The sequence below is a fragment of the Taudactylus pleione genome, unplaced genomic scaffold (assembly GCF_031769625.1).
Source record: "Taudactylus pleione unplaced genomic scaffold, aTauple2 ptg000313l, whole genome shotgun sequence".
NCBI lineage: Eukaryota > Metazoa > Chordata > Amphibia > Anura > Myobatrachidae > Taudactylus > Taudactylus pleione.
Window position 1 is genome coordinate 1,568,113 of NW_028284714.1, and position 23,575 is coordinate 1,591,687.

The window sequence follows — 23,575 nt, forward strand, 5'->3', positions numbered from 1 at the left end:
GACGGGACTAGATAAGTATCTATTGCAGGACATTACTGGAATGGCTTTAAAAGGAGAGGTCATAATCATGGAAGACTTTAATTTACCTGATGTAAACTGAGAGGTGTCTGCTGCAAGTTCCTCTAGAAGTAGCAACTTTCTAAATTCCCTTCAGGGAGCATCTCTCAAACAATTAGTGAGGGAGCCCATTCGCAAAAATGCTATTCTGGACTTGACACTCGGAAATTGTGACAGAGTATCGGATGTAAATGTGGGTGAGACCCTAGGATCCAGTGATCACCAAGCACTATGGTTTAGTATAAAGATAGCATCCAATTCATGCCATACACAAACAAAAGTATTAGATTTTAGGAAGGCTGACTTTGCAGAGATGGAGAGATGTGTTACTGTGTCAGTGGCAGATTGGAGGAACTTCGAAGGGGTGCAGGAGAGGTGGGAAAAAAAAAAAAATACAATACTAAAGGCTACAGACCTTTGTATTAAAAGAGTTAGGAAAAGCACCAGGAAAAGAAAGCCAGTGTGGTTTACAAATCAGGTATCAACTAGTGTGAAATTATAAAAGATGGCTTTTAGGTTATATAAGCAGACCCAAAATAATAACGGCAAAGAGGTGTATCTTGCCAGAAGGAAGGAGGCTAAGAAGGTGATAAGGCGTGCAAAGGCAGAAGCTGAGGAGAAAATGGCCCAGTCAGTAGATAAAGGGAGCAAAACTTGTTTTAAGTATATAAGTGAAACGAGGAAGTAAAATGAAGGAATAATAAGACTTAGGACAGAGAGTGAGTACATGATCGAGGGAGACAAAGAAATGGCAGATCATCTAAATAATTAGTTTTGTTCAGTATTCACTACAGAAAAAGAGGGGAAGGGGCCACAGTTAAGTTGCAGAGGCATTCATAAAAATGAAGTACATGAAAGTACATTTACAGAGGAGAGGGTCCTAACTGAACTGTCAAAACTGAAAGTGGATAAATCAAAGGGGCCGGATGGGATACATCCAAGGATACTAAAAGAGCTTAAAGGGTTCCTGGTAACACCATTAACAGAATTATTCAACCAGTCGCTAGTATCAGGAGTGAATCCAGAGGACTGGAAAAGAGTAAATGTAATACCACTGTACAAAAGTGGCAGCAAAGAAGAAGCACGTAACTACAGACCAGTGAGCCTTACATCAGTAGTGGGAAAAACTATGGAAACACTATTAAAAGAAAGAGTGGTGGAATATCTCAAATCCAACAACTTACAGGATCCCAAACAGCATGGATTTACTGAGGGAAGTTCATGCCAAACAAATCTTATTGACTTTTTTGACTGGGTGACAAAAGTAATAGATAAAGGGGGGCCGTAAATGTAGCTGATCTTATGGTTCTTCTACGATGCCGATGAACGACGGCGAGGCCATGCATCGCCGTCATACAGCATGCCAAAACATACACGATATGCACGACTGATCGTTGCGATCGAAATCGTGCATATGGGCTCCATTAGTTTTTAGACAGCAAATTACCAGGGCTGGCTTGGGAAACCCCTAGTAGAAAGTGTGTGATAACGGTTACCTCTACTACCCCTACAATTATAGACAACACACAGTTCAAGTGTATCAGACACAAAAGAGTTTAAACTTTATTTTACTGGAACTCTTCAAAATGTAACTCCTATGAAAAAAAAGGTTATGTAAAGAATTTGCATTAATTTAAGGCATAAATCATACCAGAAAAGTTGTTGCATGAGTTATAATTTTAAGGTATAAACATTTGGCACAATTTTACAGACTAAGACCTATTTAAGTCACTCACCCACAGTAACCACATTTTATTTTAGTTTTAAATGAGTTAGCACTCAAAATGTTATTCCTCTCCTATTCTGCGACAACAACCTAGAGCCGTATTCAATTTGGGAGCGAAAGTCCATGCTGGACTTTTCGCTCCACATCGCTGATTTTCTGGGGATAAAGTATCGGGCGCGTGCCCGCTTTATCCCCGTATTCAATTTAAAAATAGCAAAAACGGGACCCGCCGAATTTGGATCGCCGAAAAAAATAAGAATTTTCTGGAAATATGCCTGGGACCCCCCTAAAGGTGTCCAGCCATGGGGGTTCAATATGGGTACCCCCGTTTAGCCCTGCAGAATGCATTCTGCATTTTTAAATAGCCGCGGCAGGTGTTTTTTCCTGACATTGCAGAAGTGATGCAGAAGAGCACTTTACTTTTTTTTCATTTTTAAAAGTGGTCCCATCAAATTTGGGGTACATGAAAATGGGTACTAGCATATTTTTAAGTCCCTAAACTATTTTTTTTTAAATTCTGCAAAAATGCATCTGCCGCTACTCTGCGAAATGAAGAAAACACCTGCCACATGTAAGGGAACCCCTGTGGATTTAATTTGTCTATTTTAGAAGTGGTTATTAGTTTGTTTGTTTTTTTCACCCCCCAAAAAGTTATGTTTTGGGGGGGTCTCGATTTTATTTTTTTTTTACTTTTTTTGCACATTTCGTTTTAAGTCAGAATTTCTAAGGGTGCAGGCTATTTTTTTAAGCCTGCACCCGTAAACCCCAAATCTGCACTTTTTTCACCTACTAAAGGTAATTGGAAAATTATCCCTGTTTTTTAAAATGACTTTTCGCACCATCTACGAAAAAAAACGGGAATTTTCAGGAAATATGCCTGGGACCCCCCTAAAGATGTACAGACATGGGGGATTACTATGGGTACCCCCATTTTTGCCTGCTGAAGGAAGTCGGGGTTTGTAATAGCCGCAGCAAGTGCATTTTTGCAGCTATGAAGAAGTGGTGAAGAATAGCACTTAGATTTTTTTGGAGGGCAAATAACTATTCCTATCAAATTTTGGGTACATGAATATGGGGGTAAGCATTTTAAGATCCTAAAGTTATTTTTAAAATTCTGCAAAAATGCACCTGTCGCTTGTCCCCGCAATGAAAACACCTGCCGCATACATGGGGACCCGATCTGAATTAATTTAGATAGTTTGGCACTTTGTTCCCCTATTTTTTTTTTTAACCCCCAAAATTAAACTTAAGTTTTTTGGGGTGTCCCGATTATTTTAAAACTTTTTTGACGCAGATTTTTTTTAAATGACACTCCCAGGGGTGCAGGCTATTTTTTGTAAGCCTGCACCCCTAAACCCCAATTCTGCCCTTTTTTTCACCAGCAAAAAGCTGGTGAAAACTTATCCCCATTTTTTTGTCATTGACTTTTCGCAATGGCGAAAAGTCAATGTAATTGAATATGGGGATAATTCAAATAGGCGAAAATTACGTAATCGGCGATAAATTATTGCAGATTCCGACATTTCGCCTCAAATTGAATATGGCTACAAGTATCAATGGCTATAACATAAATATATATAAATCTAAATATTCTTGTTTATGGAAATCAATTCCTTTACGAGTCCACCTTAAACTCATTAGCGACTATGGCCCTCATTCAGACCCACTCGCAAGCGGGCGCACGTACGTTAGGCGTACGTACAAAAATATTGAAATTCAATGGCTCGCTCGTATTTTCGTTCGCATCTAAAATTCCTCCCTAAACTCCGGCGACCCCTCCTCTAACTAACGAGCGTGCGAAATAGCGAGCGTACATCCCCGAAATGGCTTGAAGGGAACGCACGCACAAGTGAAACCGGAAGTGGCCTTGTCAGATGTCGATTACCTGCTCCTTTATTCTGCCTACCTCCCTCAATCGTATCATGCCAATCAATGTATCAATTAGCTTAATTGTTTTTTTTTTTTCAACACAATGCAAGAAACTTTACTCTTGTCCGTGTTTGTGTTTACCCGCAGAATACGTACGGATGGAACATTCGCTTTTATTGTTCAAAAAACATGTGAACCACAATTAAACAATTGTTCTATTGCTGTGGATCCCCGCATATTTTCCGGGGTTCATTTCTTTATTTAAATTTGCAAACGCATGTCACTGCATCAAGCCTATCATAACTCTCCAGAGATTTGTGGCCCTGTTGAACACATGACTCATACACTAACCAATAAAATTGCTCCTGTTAATTTCCAAAATACATTAGCCAATCAGAAATTTTGGCCACACTTTATCAAAAATGTTTTGTATGAAAAACTCCATTGCCATCATGAGAGCCTCCGCATTCATCAGGCGCGAGCTGCTGGTGCTTACGGAGGTGATGGATAGGCGGATCACCAGCCAGCCTCCACCCATCACCAACCGGCAGAAGCGCTCCGCGTATGCGGAGGCACGGTCCCGCCTGCGGTCGATGGGTTCACGCCGCAACATCGGGCAGCTTGAGCGCAGGTGGTCAGACCTGCAACGGCGAACGCCCCGCTTGCTGGCATGCTTTCGCATGCAGATCGTTGAAAGTAAGTGTTATGTATTGTGGTTTCCATGTTTGTGTTTGTGGGGCAAACTGCGTGTGCATGTTTTCCTGTCTGTCCTATTAATTATTTGTCCTCATATCTGCGTGTGCATGTTTTCCTGTCTGTCCTATTAATTATTTGTCCTCATATCTGCGTGTGCATGTTTTCCTGTCTGTCCTATTAATTATTTGTCCTCATATCTGCGTGTGCATGTTTTCCTGTCAGTCCTATTAATTATTTGTCCTCATATCTGCGTGTGCATGTTTTCCTGTCTGTCCTATTAATTATTTGTCCTCATATCAGCGTGTGCTTGTTTTCCCTCTATTTCTGTTTTTTTCATTCTACTCCTTTTTGCATGTTTTTTGTTGCTGTTTTTTTTTTTTTAATTTGGGCCCCGGATTTGCCCAGAAACTAACCTCAATTTGTTTGACATATTTTAGGAGGACAGCCAAGACTACGCCGTCACCGTCCGGCCAGACGGCGTTCCCGGCCACTATCCCCAACCCCCAGCCAACACTCCACCCCAAATATTTCCCCTATACCCCACTCCTCCCCAGCCTTCCCAGACCCTCTCCCGGAACTGTCGGGCCTCCTTCCCCTCCGTCCCACTTCCCCCTCTCCTCCACCCACCCCTCTTCCAATTACCCCCTCCCCGGAGTCCATCATTACCCCTCCTCGTTCTTTGGGGAATGAAGGCTCCTCCGAGGAGGAACATGGAGGGACTTCCGGAGCTCCCGTTTTGGCTCCCGGTATGTTTTTATTTCTCATTTTTTTTAACCACAAACTGTTTGTATGTAATCATGTGTCGTGCCTTTATTCGTGCTTGTTTGGTTTACTTTTGGTGATTTAGCAGTTTGCCTTTACCTCTTCCTGCTGATTTCAACATACACATATCACACCTGTGTGAATTTGTACATAGGCCTTGTATTTTTGCCAGCACCCCCTTTTTGTTTTGGTTTTTTTTTTTTCGGTTTAGGAGTGATTTCGTTGTGTTTTTGTTTTTTTAATGTGGATTCCCTATTGTTTTATTAATCCACACACTTTTCTCACCCACAGAGGAACAGAGGCGTCGTCAAGAGGTGGAGGATTGTGTTGGCCAGATGCGGCAACATGTAATTGGCCTTCTTGTGGCCCTTGACCGGCTGTCTGGCATCCTTCGCCAGTAGTTTTTTTTGTTTTTTTTCGTTTTGTAAATACATTTTGTAGTTCTAATATACGTTCTGGCTCATTCTTTTTTTCTAAAACACAAATAGTTTTCCCTGACATAAGTAGACTGTTCCTGCACGGATTTCCATTTTTTAAAAGTTAGATTGTATTTTGTATTTGTATGTTAAACAGCCACAAGAAACACATAACAGTAACAATGTCATTTCCCTTTTTGGGTGTAGTGTCAATTAGATATTTCGCCATTTTACAGGTTCCTAGTTGGTGTGCAAGCTGCTTAGGGCAATCTTCAAAATCCAAAGGTTTGGACAGGCTTCCTTTTGGTGTGGGTTGGGAACCTGCAAACATATTTCAGTTTACATCAACTGGTGTCAGTACTGGATTACCCCTTAGTCAATTGTAAGGTGTGTTAACCTGGTTCCACTTGCTGTTAATGTCCAAAAAAAGGAAGACCATTTCACTCTCCAAACATTTATTCACAACATAAATGAGAAATCAAAGTGGTCAGTCCCAAAACAAAAAAACAGTGATAATCTCAAATACAACACATACAAATAAAATATTTAATTAAAAAAAACAATCAAGAACTGGTTGACGAAGGACCATGCCAACATGATTCCACAAACATGGCGTTGCGATATGGGTTCCAGAATATATGGACAAAATCACCAGATCCAGGTTTGGTAAGGGTAGCAGGAAGTAGTGAGCGTTGGAGTGGCAAAGATTATGTGAACAAACAGAAGATGGTGAAAAAATAAAAATAAATTAGATGTTCGCAAACAAACACAAACACATTAGGTATAAACACTGTAGTTTGGGTCAAACTTACCTAAAAAATCTGGCCACCACATCATCGCGTATGGCCCCCCCACATACTGACCTCCGACCAACCTCGGGGGGGCCATCCTCAGGTAAGGCATCCTCTGGCTGCATTGGGACACCACTCCTTATGGCGATGTTGTGAAATATCCCACACAGGACCACAATTTTCAACACCATATCCGGCAAATACATGAGCTCGCCACCAGAGCGGTGGAGGCATCTGAATCGGCCTTTTAAAAGGCCGATACAGCGCTCCACCACTTGCCTGGTGGCTGTAAGTGCGGAATTATACTCACTTTGTTGGCCTGGTGTGGGAGCCAAATAAGGAGTGAGCAGCCAGGACATGCAAGGGTATCCACTGTCTCCTGTGAAAAATAAGAGACAACATCAGGAACACTGTGTATCAAGCTTAACATTGTTATGTACTAAAGGTCTCCACTTACCCAGAAGCCACGCATCACCAGCTTGTAGGTTGGTTAATTTCTGCCATATCCCTGATTGCCGGATGACGAAGGAGTCATGTGCACTTCCTGGTAACTTAGCATTCAGGGACAGGATCTGGAGGGAGGCATCACATACCACCATTACATTCAGGGAGTGATAGTGTTTCCTGTTTCGAAATATTGCCTCCAGCCGTGCTGGAGGCTGAAGTGGTATGTGAGTACCATCCACAACCCCTATGATGTGTGGGAAGCCAGCTATTTGGTAAAAATTGGCCTTGGCCACACTAAGGGCACCCATATCCAAAGGCATTTGAATAAAATGATGGAGGTGCTTGAAAAGTGCCTCCATCACTGCCCTCAGGATCCAGGAAAAGGAGGATTGGGAGATGCCCGCCACTATTCCCACCGTTGTTTGAAACGATCCTGAGGGACAGAAATGTAACACCGCCATAAATTGCGTCAGTGGTGGTATTGCTGTTGGACTGTCAATTTGCCGCTCAAGATCACTTTCTATTAATGAGAGAGTGTCTATGATGATTTTGGGAGGTAGACGGTAGCGTCTTAAAACCTCATCATCGGGCATTCCAAAAAGGGTGACACGTGTTCGAAATATCTGGGGCCTTGCATGCCTACGATGCCTACGCCTGGGATGAGATTGAGGTTGGTCGGCTTCCGGGAGCATGGCCAGAACAATCCTCCCCAGATCAACCTGAAATTCCAAAATTTAAAAGTAAGGCTTTTGACCCACCCCCAAACTATATTAAAACAACTTAGCTTGATGATACCATCCATTGCTGCTTACATGCCGGGGTATTGTCATGATACGTCCAAACTGAAAATAAACAACAAAATTACTTGACACATTTCACTCTGTGCATTTTTGTGGATACATTTTGTGCTAGACCAAAGTTCAAATATGCCAAACACCCATTTAGCAAAACCGCAAAGCGACATTTAACACAGTACATCAAAACGGGTCGAAATGTTGGCTCAAAAAGCGAAAGCTAAACCATCAAAAAGTTAGAATGATTATTAAGCTGTTTAAAATGCGCAAATTAGTTCGCTAATACAAGTCACAAGAGTAACTACTAAAAATGTGCTAATTAGTTCGCTAATACAAGTCACAAGAGTAACTACTAAAAATGTGCTAATTAGTTCGCTAATACAAGTCACAAGAGTAACTACTAAAAATGTGCTAATTAGTTCGCTAATACAAGTCACAAGAGTAACTACTAAAAATGTGCTAATTAGTTCGCTAATACAAGTCACAAGAGTAACTACTAAAAATGCGCTAATTAGTTCGCTAATACAAGATAAAAAATGGACTTACCAAGAGCAAATATCTAAGATGCAAAATCAAAAGGTCTTTGGGGTCGAAAATAAACAAAATCTAAAATAGAATAAATTAGGTATCCAAAAATTACAAAATATACGAAACACAATGAAACAACAATTGAACAAAAGTTAGACTTCACAAAACTTACCAAATCAACAAACGAGGTCCCAAAAATATAAACCAACAAAGATAACGGAAAAAAAAACGCAAATCTAACCAACAAACGATTCTCCAACCTCCAACTCCTTTCTACACAATCAATAAACTCCAGCCAAGATAACCTCCAACAATCCAAAAACGCCACCTCGACTTGAGACACACCAAGCCATAAATAGTGTTTCGTTTCCCGCACAAATTAAGGAGGGATCATAGGGCCGCACAATCAATGATGCGGCCGCAAAATAAGGACGCATGTATAAATACGTCACGAAAACACATTCAAATTCTGGTGTATTTCTTGTTTGGACCGCAGACATGGCGACAGACCAGGGAAAAAATGCCCAAGAGTCAGGCGGTAAGTCTTTCATGCATTTTCTATCAACGATTAATTTGAAACATAAGATGAGGCAAGTTGTGATTTTGTGAATTCTGTAAATTTACACAAATAGGTGAGGAGGATGACATGGAAGAGGCTGCTGGCCCCAGTATTCCGGCCAAAGCGGCCAAAAAAAAAAGGCAGCCACATTTCACAAGAAAGGAGATGGAGGTTTTGATCCAGAAGTGTGTGGACATCCTGCCACAGGCAGACAGGAATATGAGTCTAAGCCAGAAGTGGAGAATGTGGGAAGAGGTAGCCGTTGCTGTCAATACGGTGGGTGATTATGTCCGTCTAGCCCGGGATGTCAAACGGCGGTAAGTAAACCCTTGCCCCCCCTAAAAACAAACCCCATTTTAAACCAAAGGATAATGGCTTCCATTTTTCCCCACAGATGGGGCGACTTCAAATATTGCCTAAAGCAAAAACTCGCGGACAGGGCTAGGCATGCAAGGGGGACAGGTGGGGGTCCCACCCCTGTGTCATTGGAGTTGACGGATTTAGAAGAGCTGGCACAGGGGTGTGTGCAGCCTGTGGAGGTGTTTGGCGTGTCCAACATGGATACGGACATGCCAGACTTTGCGGCTCCTCATGTTGGCCCAGGTAAGTATTGTGATGTCACCAACTCTGAAATGCTATTGTGCCAATATGTAGATTCTAATGTGAGTCTTTTCTCATTTTTCCAACAGAGACACAGGCGGATGAGTCTGCTCCAGAGGGAAGCCTTGGCCGCAGAATTTCTGCTGGCTCTGCAGGGGAGGAACCAGTACATCCGGCTGAGGACCCTGCAGAAGCCAGTCCAGGGCGTGCCCCCTCGCAGGCAGTGGGCCTCCTCACAGAACTCAATTTCAAATCGGATTTCCATACGGAGATTCTGCAGAGGATGGACGCCAGTCTGCTACGGGTGGCTGAGGCCCTGGAGCAAAATGCTGCGGCCAACGTGACCATTGGTCAGGCCCTGGCGGAAAATACCAGGGCCAACATCCGCATCGCCGATGCCCTGGAGCAGCTCGTTCGCCAGCACATGGTGGAGCCGACCTCCCTTCCTGCCGGAACATCTGGATCCTCCACCTCTGGCACAACATCAGCCAATCCTCCAAATGTGCCTAGCCCTGTGCCTAGTCCAGAGGCCACAACATCTGCCTCTGGACAGGCCAGCCCGATGGCATCCCGGACCCGGTCTGGCGCCCACCCTCCCCCATCCAAACGGGCGAAAAAACGGTGACAGCAATGGAGACTTTTCCCACACTCCTTCTGTGCTTGGCTCATATTCCTTTCTGGTCAAAACTCCCCTCTCCTTTCTTGTGAAATGTTTTTAAGTTATTTTTGTACGTTTATGTTATCAGTTATTGATTTTTTTTTTTTGATAAAAAGTATCTTTGGCAGAAAAACAAAAAAAAAATATTATGCCAATTGGTTTGTGTTTAAACAATAAATTTATGAAAAAAATCTGACATTGTATTGTGACATTATTGGACAAATGGGTTACATTTAATCCTGGCCCTAAAGGCAAAAAAGGACACCAAAAACCATTTCATTTGTATAAAAAAAAGGCCTCTTGAAGGAACGTTTAAAAAAACACATAACGATGCAAATTGCACATTAAAAAAAAAAAGGGGAGCTAATTAAAACATGATGACATTATTGTCACAATAGGCCATAAACAACAAATTGAGGCCAAAAAAACCCCAAAAAAATGTACGCCAATTGATTGTGTAATCCTGACATTAGCAGGTATGATTTCCACCTGCGTACGGTTTTGTGCTATCCCAATAAACTGCTTTCCAAACACATACCAAGCCGGTTTTCAATACAACACTAATTGATTTTGTGACCACCCGCGATTAATCGCTGCAACATCGTGGAGTCCCGGGACGGAGGAGAAGGCCATCGCCAATGTGGTCGAGTAATCCAGACCCTAAACTGTGCGAGCATTTTGAAGGGAAAGAGGATGTTCCAGTGACGTATGTGACGGTCCGAACACATTTGACGTTCGCATCTGCTAATGTATGTACGCCCCAAAAACGCCTCGCCACGCCTGCGTTTTTCCATCTCCACCCCCGTCAACACCCAAAAACGCCCTGTTCTGTCAATCACATTTGACATGTCACTTCCTGTACGCTATTTTAGGAACGACAGATAAAAAGCTCGCAAACTGCCGTACGCACATGCGCAGTGTAACACCGACGCATGCGTGGTTAGTCAACATCGGAACGCAACGAGCGTACTGCTGTTTGCGAGTGGCTCTGAATGAGGGCCTATGTTATATCACTACCGGTAGTTTCCAATACAGAATTATATCATGTCATACTATATTACAATCAACACAATACACAGTTTGGTTTCATTAAACTGATGACAGAATTGAGGTAATATATTCTATATATATATCCATTTTATATAGGGAGTGGGTGCACTTTATTGTATAACAACTTTTTTGTACATTAATGTTTAACTGAAAAAACAAGCAGTAGCATATTAAACAAGTTATTTCTGCCATAGGTTTAACACTGATGCAGCTTTAATTAATGTATATAAATAAATGCTGTCATTTTGTCTGTACTATTCATCTTCATTGGCCTCATGCCCTATGCTGTTTATCTGATTGTTTTATAAGAAATTTAAACAGCAATGTCACTATCATAAACCCTTCTAATTAAATGGATACAAAATATAGGTTATACATTGTAGGTTAAATACAGAGACATTAAATACGTGTTTCATGCGGTATAGCTCTCATAATATTTATTAGGTAAATGTTCTTCCAAGGTCTGCACCAGTGACCTTCAAAAAGTCATTGTCTATTGTTTGCAGTATATAATGAGACCCCTAATCCATTAAAGACATCTTTGTTCTTTGGACACTCTGATTGTGTATTATACTGAGCTTTTTTTCTTCTTTCCACTAGTCACCTATTGCCTTATCAGCTCACACTCTAAATACCGGATAAACTTGGGTCAATGAAAAACATTTTAACGTGGTTGTATGGTGTGTATTACTGTGATCTCAGCAATTATTGCTCACTGGGCCTTGAAGAGCCAATTTTGCTCATACGACAGGAAGACTGAAAGTGAAATCCCACAGTACCTGAAGCAACAAACATTGCAACGGAACTGCACCATTTCCTGATTGTAGGGTGTAGATTAATGGTTAAAAAGCTCATAATGTCATATTGGAGATAATTGTGTCATCCCATTCTTACGGAAATACCTTGCATTATTTAGCATACAAATTTGCACTTTTAATAACCTTAAGGAAAGAATAACAATCATATATATATATTGTCAGTTGCTAACTTTGGGCCAATGATGTGGCAGTAGAGTCACTGTATATGGACAAAGGTTCAAGAAATAAAAAGGTTTGTTGCTCACCTCAGGCACTACTAGAGATCATATGTGACCATCTAATGTCCATTAGTTGTTACTTCCATGTAAATAACACCCAATGGTTCTCAGGAGCTCATTCAGACCCACTCGCTAGATGCGTTCGCTCGCATCCTGCGTATGCAAATCCAGCACACGCCCAGCAAGGCAGGCGATCACCTGGCAAGGCATTTGCATGCCCACTATGTCTTGGTGTGTGATCAGTTTGTGTATGCAGATGCCCACCAGCCCTTCTTAAGACGCCCACTTGTGCACGTCATCTCCTGGAACTACAATGAAAACATTGGTACATCGAGCACCATCAGATGCGATCGCAGCACTTGAGGTTGACTATACCCTGCCGCAAGCACTGCGATCACTTCAGTGTGAAATGCAACCAAGTGACATGTACTATGACATTGCCTTTTAAATATGCGTGCCTCTGAAGCGGCTTTGCAACACTCGTTTGCACATCAACTCCCCTGTTTCTAGTGCACTGCCTCTGTCACCACCCACAAACGGATTCTCCTGTCACTCACTTTGCTGGGCTGTTCGCATCCTAGCGAGTGGGTCTGAATCAGCTCCTCATTTCAATGTTAAAAAGGTTTATAAATGTGAATATATCCTTTAATCCCACCTAGAGACAAATAAATCTTATGACTCTTTGCTACAAGTGTAGATCCTCCATATAAATGTCTTGATATTTGGTAGTATATGCTTTGTCTTGCTATGGGCTCTATTTACTACAATCCACATTTGTAATTCAGATTCTAGTGTGATATTATCGACTGAATTCTCATGGCGAATTCAGGCAATATCACAGGGATTTACTGCAAATCCCTTGCAGGGACAGAGCTTGCGAGAAAGCTCTGTCCCTGCAAATCCCCTCCGCACTCTAGTCACGATATTTTTGCAAAAAAATACCGTGACTAGTGCCCCGTGCATGCGCCGACCGGCCACCGCTGCTACCCCTCGGCGCTAAGCCCCGCCCCCGACACTAAGCCCCGCAATCGCGGTCCCCCCCACGACCCCCCTCCCTTAATAGAACTTACCTGCAGTCATCGGTGCTCCGGTGATGTCTTCCATGCCTCCGGTCAGCTGATATCTCATACTACACTGGGACCCGATCACCTGATGACCGGGCCGCAGTGCAGCATGGGAGACCAGCTGACCAGAGGGGAATCATCACCGGAGCCCCGACCACCGGTCCCTGGAGTCAGGTAAGTGAATTTTTTTTTGACTATTTTTTTGTCTGCAGTGTATCAGCTTGCGGTCTGTTTAGACCACACAGCTGATCACTGGGACCGGCTCCGGGCTCTGCTCTGCCTTTTAGAGCAGAGTAGGAGTCCGGTAACCCCCGGCTTTCCCTGATATTTTTTTACAATTTATTTTTAGTAACTTTGGCCAGATTACATTTCCCATTACAATTATGGGAAATGCGATCTGCTTACTAAAAATAAGTGATACTTAGGGGTTGGAGTAGAATTTTACGAATTCTTCTCCAATTGTCCTGTAATAACTATAGGTGTGAAAACACCCTTTTTCACTTTATTTTAGTAAAAATAATGTTAATAAATAGAGAATTATATATGTGTACCTCCAAATAGAGCACATACTGCACAGTAGATGCAGAGGTGCAGCCTGAATAAAAATAACTTGAGGTTGATGGCTGCTGTATCTTTACTTGCTAAAAAAAATAATTAATTGGGTGCCAAGGTAACACAAAAATTTTAAATAAATATTATTATAGGACTACAAGTCCCAGCAAGTCAGTCATTAACATGCTGGAGCACCAGCATATAATGGTAGCCAAGAACATGTAGTACCACAATAGTGCCTCAGTCAAAAAACACAAACACCAATATTAGAATATTAAAAAAAGAATATATCTATAATCTCTTGTTTAACTTTTTAGTCTACCCATAAATCCATCTAAAAATACAAACACTTAACTAACAGCTGGTAGTTTGCCCTTGTGGAACTGAGAGAAGTATCAATTAAGGAGTCAATACACAGTAATACCCCTTTCAGATATGAGAGCTGGGAAATTGCTGATTCTATCAACCCGGCAAGGGTCGGGGACCCAGGACTTCGTTCCAGATTGTTTGCAATCACACTTACCTAAATCCCGGGTGATGCATGCAAAAACCCAGGATTTATATGTAAGTGTGAAAGAGGTATAAGAAAGTCAGAGGCTTGCATCTGATTGGTTGGAGAATGTGAAAAACACTGATTGAAAAACATTCATTGACACCTCAAGGCCAATTAATGAAATGTATTATCATCAGAGCTCTGCTAGCGACCGGGTGACTATATATTTATTGACCCTGCATTAATGAAGTGAACCAGCCCAGACTTTAACTCTGCTGCTAGAGAATAATTTATTTATTTTTGTGAAAATGCAGAGCCAATATTCCCATAAAAACATAAAAACATATGCTGATGTTGATTATGTATCTAGAGATGTGCCTAAATCTTAGTAGGCCACATCTGCTACTTGCAAGTCCCAAATCCACCTTTCAGTGCATAAGGTGCTACAAGGTCAAGTTACTGAAAATATTAAATGCCTATACAATTTACTGCATATGCACATACCTGTCAACTGTCTTAAGTGGTATACATGCCTACACTCCCAGTTTTTGTGGGAGGCTCCTGATTTTTCGGGTAACCCCCTGCACCCCTGGAAGGGTACGCATTTCTCCCACATTCTGCCCACTTCCTAGTGAAGTGGGCAGAATGGGGAGAATTTCCGCGGCGATTGCGGGTCCCCGTGTAGGGGGCGGGGCTTAGTGACATGATTTTCTATTAATCACATCATTTAGCCCGGCCCCTATTTAAATTTAAACCAATCGCTGCAATTTTTCACAAAGGTGGCGAGGCTTAATGACAAGACCCGTCAGACCCTGTCCCCATCACAGCCCACCTACTTGTCCTCCCCAGGCTTCTCCCGGGGGGGACAAGCTTAAGGTAGGCAAGTATGTGGTACAGTTCCAATTTAAAGGACTTTCTAGCTCTCCTGTGACTGTAGCTGGCACTTTATCCTGACTCCCTATAAGTTGGTTGGTATGACCCCATTCCTTCTTAATCAGCAGAGACATCACCATAGTGAGAAAGTGCTGCTCACTTTTGCTGTTGGTATGTCTGGCAATTCTGGGTACTTTTTAGAAGAGGGGAGAAGGGAATACAGGTATTCTCTTGCACTTGCACTTGGTCAAAAATGCAGTTTTTTGGTCTGCATCAATTTTGAAAGGTAAAACAGCCACATTCGGCCACCATTTTTCTAAACCCTATTCCACACATCGCCATCCTGATTTTTCACCAACGTATACTGTAGAAGCCAACATATTTATCAACTGCCAGAAAAACTTGCCAAACAATATAATATTATAACTCTGATAATTGAGATCAATCAGAATGGTTTTTGGACTACATATCTAGGTCAAATAGCAGATGAGGAGGCTCAATGCTTTTATTATGAATTCAACCATTATGTATTGAATAAGAGGACAAAAAAGAATTATTGTTATCAGCTATTTACACAGTGCATGCATATTTTGCAGTGCTTTACAGAGAACATTGCAGTCATTCACATCAGTCCCTGCCAAATCGGAGCTTATGTAGTACCCAGGTGTAGTATGAAATGGTGACTGTAGCTAAACTGTTTTACCTGGTGAACTGGATTCTCATACAGATTCTTTTCACTTTTCAGAGAGGTAAGGAAGATCAATCCAGACAAAGGGTCATTCAAACAGTCTGCTCTGCGGAGAGCCGATTTATTAGAGATAACTGCAGTTTTGTGAATTTGAGAACTGTCTTCCAAACCCAAGCTGCTTACTAAAATAATCGGTTAACAATAATCTGGCTCATATCACGACACTCAGCAATATAATATGCAAGTACAGTAATACATTCAATTCAAATATGGTAGGGCAATTAACTTCAGATATGTATTCACTTCTCTGTTAATACTGTAAAATTTCAATAATTAATTACTTTGCATTCTGTATAGGAAACAGCTACGATCATGAACAATATACTTCACAGTGTCATATAAAATCAAGTGCAGAATAACATTTCCTATAAACACTACGATCTCAAAAGATTGGCAATAAACTACCGTGTTTCTCATTAGTGCGCCCAGGAATAGTGTCCCTAATCTTCACTGATCAGCACGTTGGAGCTCATTATAAGAATACCCGGGTATTAAATGATACTTGAAATGGTTACAGTCTTTGCAGACAATCCACTTCCTATAAGATCAGTCTCTATGATTGTGCAGTCCTTCTCCTGGCATGTATTATAATGCAAAGGATACCTGTCCAGATGCCAGCACTTGACTATCAGCATGTAGCACGTGACCTGCACACACAGCCTCTCTTCTCTTTGGTGCTGTAGTAAGATCAGTAACACTGAGCACTTTCAAGCTCTCTTGTCTTCACATAGAGGGGGGTCTCCTCCTCACAGGCACTATTACCCCGATCAGCTGCTGATCTCCACTCTCTGTGCCCTCAATCAAGACTTAGTGCAGCACACACATACTCCTGGTAGTTGCTTTTCTCCAACAGCTCACAGTACATGGCTCCTGTCACACTCCACATGGCTGCTTCTGCTCTTCCTTTTTCTAGTTTCACTTTCTATCCTGGGCTCAGCAGTGCTGCTGCTGCTCACAGGTGGCTGCTCCTGGGTCCTAGAGTCAATCCCCAGCAACACTCACTGTGCACAAGAAAGGACTGCCAGGCTAAGCAGTTTCTCTGGGGGTGCCACATACTTCCCCGCTAAAAGGTTGCGTGTCCTCATGCAAGAAATTAACTTTCAAGGTCCCTCATAAAACAGTCTCTAGTACATTACTGTGGGATCAACACAAGGTCAGAATAATGCAGTTACCAACAATATCATGTACACTTCATAGTAAGAGAGAAAACAATTAAAAAAAATCACATTTCAGTAAACTTTAGCTAGCAACACAGCATATCAATGTAAAACCGTTATTACAATCAGGTGTTAGAAAGTTACCCCTGCCGACCACCCTATTGTCTACAGTGTATAGACGGAGCACCTTTGTTCCTTTTTCCAGGCTTGCTTGTTGCCTGTTGCAGAAGTAAGACAAACTCTTCACCTCTTATTGAGGCGTACTCGCAGTCTGGGGGATGCTGCTCTGGAAAAAGCCATTTCACTGCCCCTTTAGTTTTGCTCAGAGATTTCACAGGATCAAAAGGATCAGACGTTGACTTCTCTAAATCCATTGCATTGGGTTTAGGGGGAACCCTCAAGTCTTCCCTTGTAGCTGTGTGGATCACTTCCTTGGTGTCCTTTTCCTGGTCAGCTGCACTTGAATCGGCCTGATCAACTTTGGCCATATTAGAACCGATGTCCTCCATTTTGGCCTTGCCCTCACATGCTGGCTCAGGAGGAAGTTGCGATCCGGTAACATCCTGCAAGTTCTACTGCACTGTGTCACTTAGTTCCTCCACAATTCGCTCATCTATTCATCCCAATGATTCACTTTCTTGTGGGACTGTAGGATATGGTTGTGTGCGTCCATATGGTCTCTCTGAGGAGTATGGTGGGTAGTGACTCATCAAATAAGGCTGTGGTTGATGTACACTTTCTGCCATGTTTTCTGCTTCCGCGCACTCGTCTCCACTTACACTGTATTGGCAGTTTTGCTGGTAGTCACATGGAGGTCTTCTGCGAAATGGATAGCGCCAGTAATGCTTGTGATTTGCTGCATATCTGCAGCTTTTAACTGGAGCACCATCAGGACCAGTGACGTTTGTTGCCTGTACACCTTTTTGTCCATTGATGACATCAAATTCTACAAATTCTCCATCTTCTAGGCTGCGATGGTATTTTCTTGGGTTGTTCTTTTGAATTGCCTTATAATGAACAAAAATATCATTCTTGGTGTCATCACATTTTATGAATCCATAGCCACGTCGCACATGGAACCATACGACTTTGCCTGAAACTCTTCTCCCTATGGCTGATGTAACATTGCCTGCAGGTGGCATGCTCACAATTTCTATTTCGTTCTGTAATATTGGGCCCAGACTCACATCCCGGGTTTGACCTTCTTCCATCAGTCGACATATGGGTTGTCCTTGTGAATCAAAGCGATCGGTTGCTCTCCTCCTCTCTGTTCTCCACTTTGGTTCGGTAGAGCCAAGCATCCCAGGTAACAATAAGTTGCGAATCTCTCTCTGCATCTCTGCCATCCCTACTGTCAAATTTTCTATTTGCCTTCTAAGAGCCTGTAGAGGATCTGTGGTCGATGTCTGCACACCCTGCAACACGTTGTCTTTCCCCTTCAGCGTTTGCTCGGGGGTCGAGTAATTTGCTCCACTTAGGCATGGACATTCGTGAAACCCTAGCAAATTCAGAAAGTCCATTTCTCGATTTCCACCAGTGCCTATCACTTTGATTGCTGCCTCCTTGAAGTCTGGGAAGGATTGGTTCGGGATTTGCATCCTCAGCATCCACATTTGGCTTTGGGTTCCCTCCGCATTGAACCCTTCAACAAGCTGGGTTACTAGAGCTTCATCTGTATTTCTGACTTCTTCTGCATCTAAGGCTTGTATCGCACATAAAGCTTCTTGCAGGTTTAGAGCGTAATCGTGAAGAGTTTCTCCCGGGCGCTGTTTGCAAGCGTAGAATTTAAATTTTAGTGTAGATAATGTCCGAGTCTCAAATGTGGTTGCTAATCTTTTCAGCACTTGACCCATGTTCTGCCTCTCATCCAATGGCCGCATTGTAACTTCTTGAAGGGCGGATCCTTTGAGTTGGCCTATTAAGATTTCAACTTGTTGTTGGTCGCTCAAGGGATACAGCCGAAACATTGAGTTAATCTTGTTTTTGAATTCACTGAAGGTATTTCCTTCTGTGCCATGAACATCTCCACTGTAAGTTGGGAGCCATGGGGCTCCGAAGTAGTATGGTAGTGTAATTGGGTTAATTTGTGCCATTGCCGGGTTTGCTGGTCCTGCTTCGCTGCTGGATGGCTCTGCAGGTGCAGGTTGTTCTGTCGACATCTTTCCCTTAGATTCCCAATCTCTTTACTTTGGACTCTGAATCCTGTTTATAGTGATGCCAAATGTAGTACCCAGGTGCAGTATGAAATGGTGACTGTACCTAAACTGTTTTACCTGGTGAACTGGATTCTCATACAGATTCTTTTCACTTTTCAGAGAGGTAAGGAAGATCAATCCAGACAAAGGGTCATTCAAACAGTCTGCTCTGCGGAGAGCCGATTTATTAGAGATAACTGCAGTTTTGTGAATTTGAGAACTGTCTTCCAAACCCAAGCTGCTTACTAAAATAATCGGTTAACCATAATCTGGCTCATATCACGACACTCAGCAATATAATATGCAAGTACAGTAATACATTCAATTCAAATATGGTAGGGCAATTAACTTCAGATATGTATTCACTTCTCTGTTAATACTGTAAAATTTTAATAATTAATTACTTTACATTCTGTATAGGAAACAGCTATGATCATGAACAATATACTTCACAGTGTCATATAATATCAAGTGCAGAATAACATTTCCTATAAACACTACGATCTCAAAAGATTGGCAATAAACTACCATGTTTCTCATTAGTGCGCCCAGGAATAGTGTCCCTAATCTTCACTGATCAGCACGTTGGAGCTCATTATAAGAATACCCGGGTATTAAATGATACTTGAAATGGCTACAGTCTTTGCAGAAAATCCACTTCCTATAAGATCAGTCTCTATGATTGTGCAGTCCTTCTCCTGGCATGTATTACAATGCAAAGGATACCTGTCCAGATGCCAGCACTTGACTATCAGCATGTAGCACGTGACCTGCACACACAGCCTCTCCTCTCTTTGGTGCTGTAGTAAGATCAGTAACACTGAGCACTTTCAAGCTCTCTTGTCTTCACATAGAGGGGGGGTCTCCTCCTCACAGGCACTGTTACCCTGATCAGCTGCTGATCTCCACTCTCTGTGCCTCAATCAAGACTCAGTGCAGCACACACATACTCCTGGTAGTTGCTTTTCTCCAACAGCTCACAGTACATGGCTCCTGTCATGCTCCACATGGCTGCTTCTGCTCTTCCTTTTTCTAGTTTCACTTTCTATCCTGGGCTCAGCAGTGCTGCTGCTCACAGGTGGCTGCTCCTGGGTCCTAGAGTCAATCCCCAGCAACACTCACTGAGCACAAGAAAGGACTGCCAGGCTAAGCAGTTTCTCTGGGGGTGCCACACTTACAAACTATATTCCCAATCACATGTACACACATGCGCACTATAGTCAGAGCTGGTACAAGGTCAGTATATACTGTGTATATATATATATATATATATAATTATATATATATATATATACAGTGCTCGAAGTGGGGGTATGGTGATTTGAATGTTTGATTGCCCCCTCGGCCCCTGTTTCCATATCACCCCCTGAACCTCTCACCACCACCTCTCACTGCCCACACTTCTCCCTGCCTGCTACCCTATCTCACACCTAGTCCTTCTCACTAATTGATTCCTTCACACTCTTGCCCACTACACCACTAACTGCCTGCTTCACTCTGTCTGCCCCTCTCTCTATTCCCTCTCTCACACCCTCCCTGTTTCCCCTCTCTCTAATTCTCTCTGACCTGTATCTGCGCTTGAATGGAGTGGGAGCATCTGGTCCTACTCCTAGCTGCTGCAGTTTACAGTCAGGACTGGCCGCCAGCCAATCCTGACTCGTGGACCGACTGCCAATCAAAAAAGGGAAGGAAATCCGGCGCTGGCAGTGAGCCACTGAAGAGCTGCCCCTTGGCAGCTTCTCACTTGCTGGCGGTCCACGAGCGGCAATTGGCTGGCGGACAGTGCTAACTTTGCCGGGACCCGATGCTCTGTCTCGGCGACGTGCCAGCACCGCCAAACGAGATGTGTTCCCAGTGGTACACATCTCTGCACAATGCCGCTGCCGTTCCAGCGCTGGGATGCCATACTCGATCCCAGTGCTGATACATTCTCTTCTGAGGCTAAATGGAGTGGAGGCAGGAAGTGGTGGTTTGTCATACCGCCGTATACCGTATCACTTTAGCCACTGATCAGACCCACAGCTGCCACCAGTGCACTGTAAAGAAGGATGTGTCATACAGAAACATCCTTCAGTTTCCTGATTGATTCAGTGGTACCATCCAGAGGCCGGTGCCCTTAGGTAGCTGCCTAAACCTGCCTAATGGTAGCGCTGGTCCTGACTATACAGTATAGCACATTTTTTTGTCACAAACCAATCAACCTACCAGTATGTTTTTGGAGGAAACCAGAGCACCCCCACGCAAACACAATGAGAACATACAAACTCCAGACAGTATGCCCAGAAATTTACCTCATGATCCCAGTTTTGAGAGGCAGTAATGCTAACTGTGCCATCCATGCTACCTGAATGCTTTAATGTATATTTTACCAAAGACAAAGATGTCAGCAATAAATATATATATATATATATATATATATAGTCAGGTCCATAAATATTGGGACATTGACAGAATTTGCATATTTTGGCCTCTATTCACCACCACAATGGCTTTGAAATGAAACAAACAAGATGTGCTTTAACTGCAGACTTTCAGATTTAATTTGAGGGTAATTACATCCAAATCAGGTGAACGGTGTAGGAATTACAACGGTATCTATATGTGCCTCCCACTTTTTAAGGGGCCAAAAGTAATGGGACAAACTAAACAATCCTAAATCTAACTTTCACTTTTTAATACTTTGTTGCAAATCCTTTACAGGCAATTACAGCCTGAAGTCTGTAACGCATCCAGACGCTGGGTTTCATCCCTTGTGATGCTCTGCCAGGCCTCTACTGCAAATGTCTTCAATTCCTACTTGTTCTTGGGGCATTTTCCCTTCAGTTTTGTCTTCATCAAGTGAAATGCATACTCAATCGGATTCAGGTCAGGGGATTGACTTGACCATTGCATAACATTCCACTTTTTATCCTTAAAAAACTCTTTGGTTGCTTTTGCAGTATGCTTTGGGTCATTGTCCATCTGCAGTGTGAAGCGCTGTCCAATGAGTTCTAAAGCATTTGACTGAATATGAGCATATAATATTGCCCGAAACACTTCAGAATTCATTCTGCTGCTTTTATCAGCAGTCACATCATCAATAAATACAAGGGAACCAGTTCCATTGACAGCCATACATGCCCACGCCATGACACTACCACCACCATGCTTCAATGATGAGGTGGTATGTTTTGGATCATGAGCAGTTCCTTTCCTTCTCCATACTCTTCTCTTCCCATTACTCTGGTACAAGTTGATCTTTGTCTCATCTGTCCATAGAATGTTGTTCCAGAACTGTAATGGCTTTTTTAGATGTTGTTTGGCAAACTCTAATCTGGTCTTCCTGTTTTTGTGGCTCACCAATGGTTTGCATCTTGTGGTGAGCCCTCTATATTCACTCTTGTGAAGTCTTCTCTTGATTGTTGACTTTGACACATATACATCTACCTACTGGAGAGTGTTCTTGATTTGGCCAACTGTTGTGAAGGGTTTTTTCTTCACCAGAGATATAATTCTTCTGTCATCCACCACAGTTGTTTTCCGTGGTCTTCTGGGTCTTTTGGTGTTGCTGAGCTCTCCGGTGCGTTCTTTCTTTTTAAGAATGTTCCAAACACTTGATTTGGCCACACCTAATGTTTTTGCTATCTCTCTGATGGGTTTGTTTTGATTTTTCAGCCTAATGATGGCTTGCTTCACTGATAGTGACAGCTCTTTGGATCTTATATTGAGAGTTGACAGCAACTGATTACAAATGCAAATGTCACACCTAGAATCAACTCCAGACCTTTTACCTGCTTAATTGATAATGAAATAATGAGGGAATAGCCCACACCTGTCCATGAAATAGCTTTTGAGTTGATAGTCCCATTACTTTTGGCCCCTTAAAAAGTGGGAGGCACATATTGAAACTGTTGCAATTCCTACACCGTTCACCCGATTTGGATGTAATTACCCTCAAATTACATCTGAAAGTCTGCAGTTAAAGCACATATTGTTTGTTTCATTTCAAAACCATTGTGGTGGTGAATAGTGGCCAAAATCTGAAAATTCTGTCAATGTCCCAATATTTATGCACCTGACTGTATATATATATTAGGGATGTGCAGGCTCGGTTCTACTCGGTTCCGTTATGTTTTTTTTCCCGAATCTTATTGGGTTTCAGCTGTCACGAGTTTGGGATAGCCAATAAGATTCGGTAAAAAAAAACGAACGGAACCGAGCCTGCATATCCCTAATATATATATATATATAATCTGTTCCAAAAGCCCGGCACTCCGCAAACCACGCTGTTGGTCTGTTTTACCTGCTCCAGGTGCCCTCAGCAGTGGAGATCACTCCCTTAATGCAAAATACAGCAAAACAACGACACTCTGGAGACTTTAAAAAAGGTGCAAACAGGTGTCTTTTTTATTCTACGTTTTGGGGTCTTTATATTTTATTTATATAAATATATTAGATTAAGTGAAATTAGTGATTTTATTAATTAATAATAATAATAATAATAATAATAATAATAATATTCATT

General features: G+C 42.4%; 1 pseudogene; it reads right to left on the reverse strand.

Moving 5' to 3' along the window:
- LOC148510683 (uncharacterized) overlaps positions 1-18,969 on the reverse strand; it is a 133,845-nt pseudogene extending 114,876 nt beyond the window's left edge.
- Positions 18,970-23,575: the final 4,606 nt, after the last annotated feature.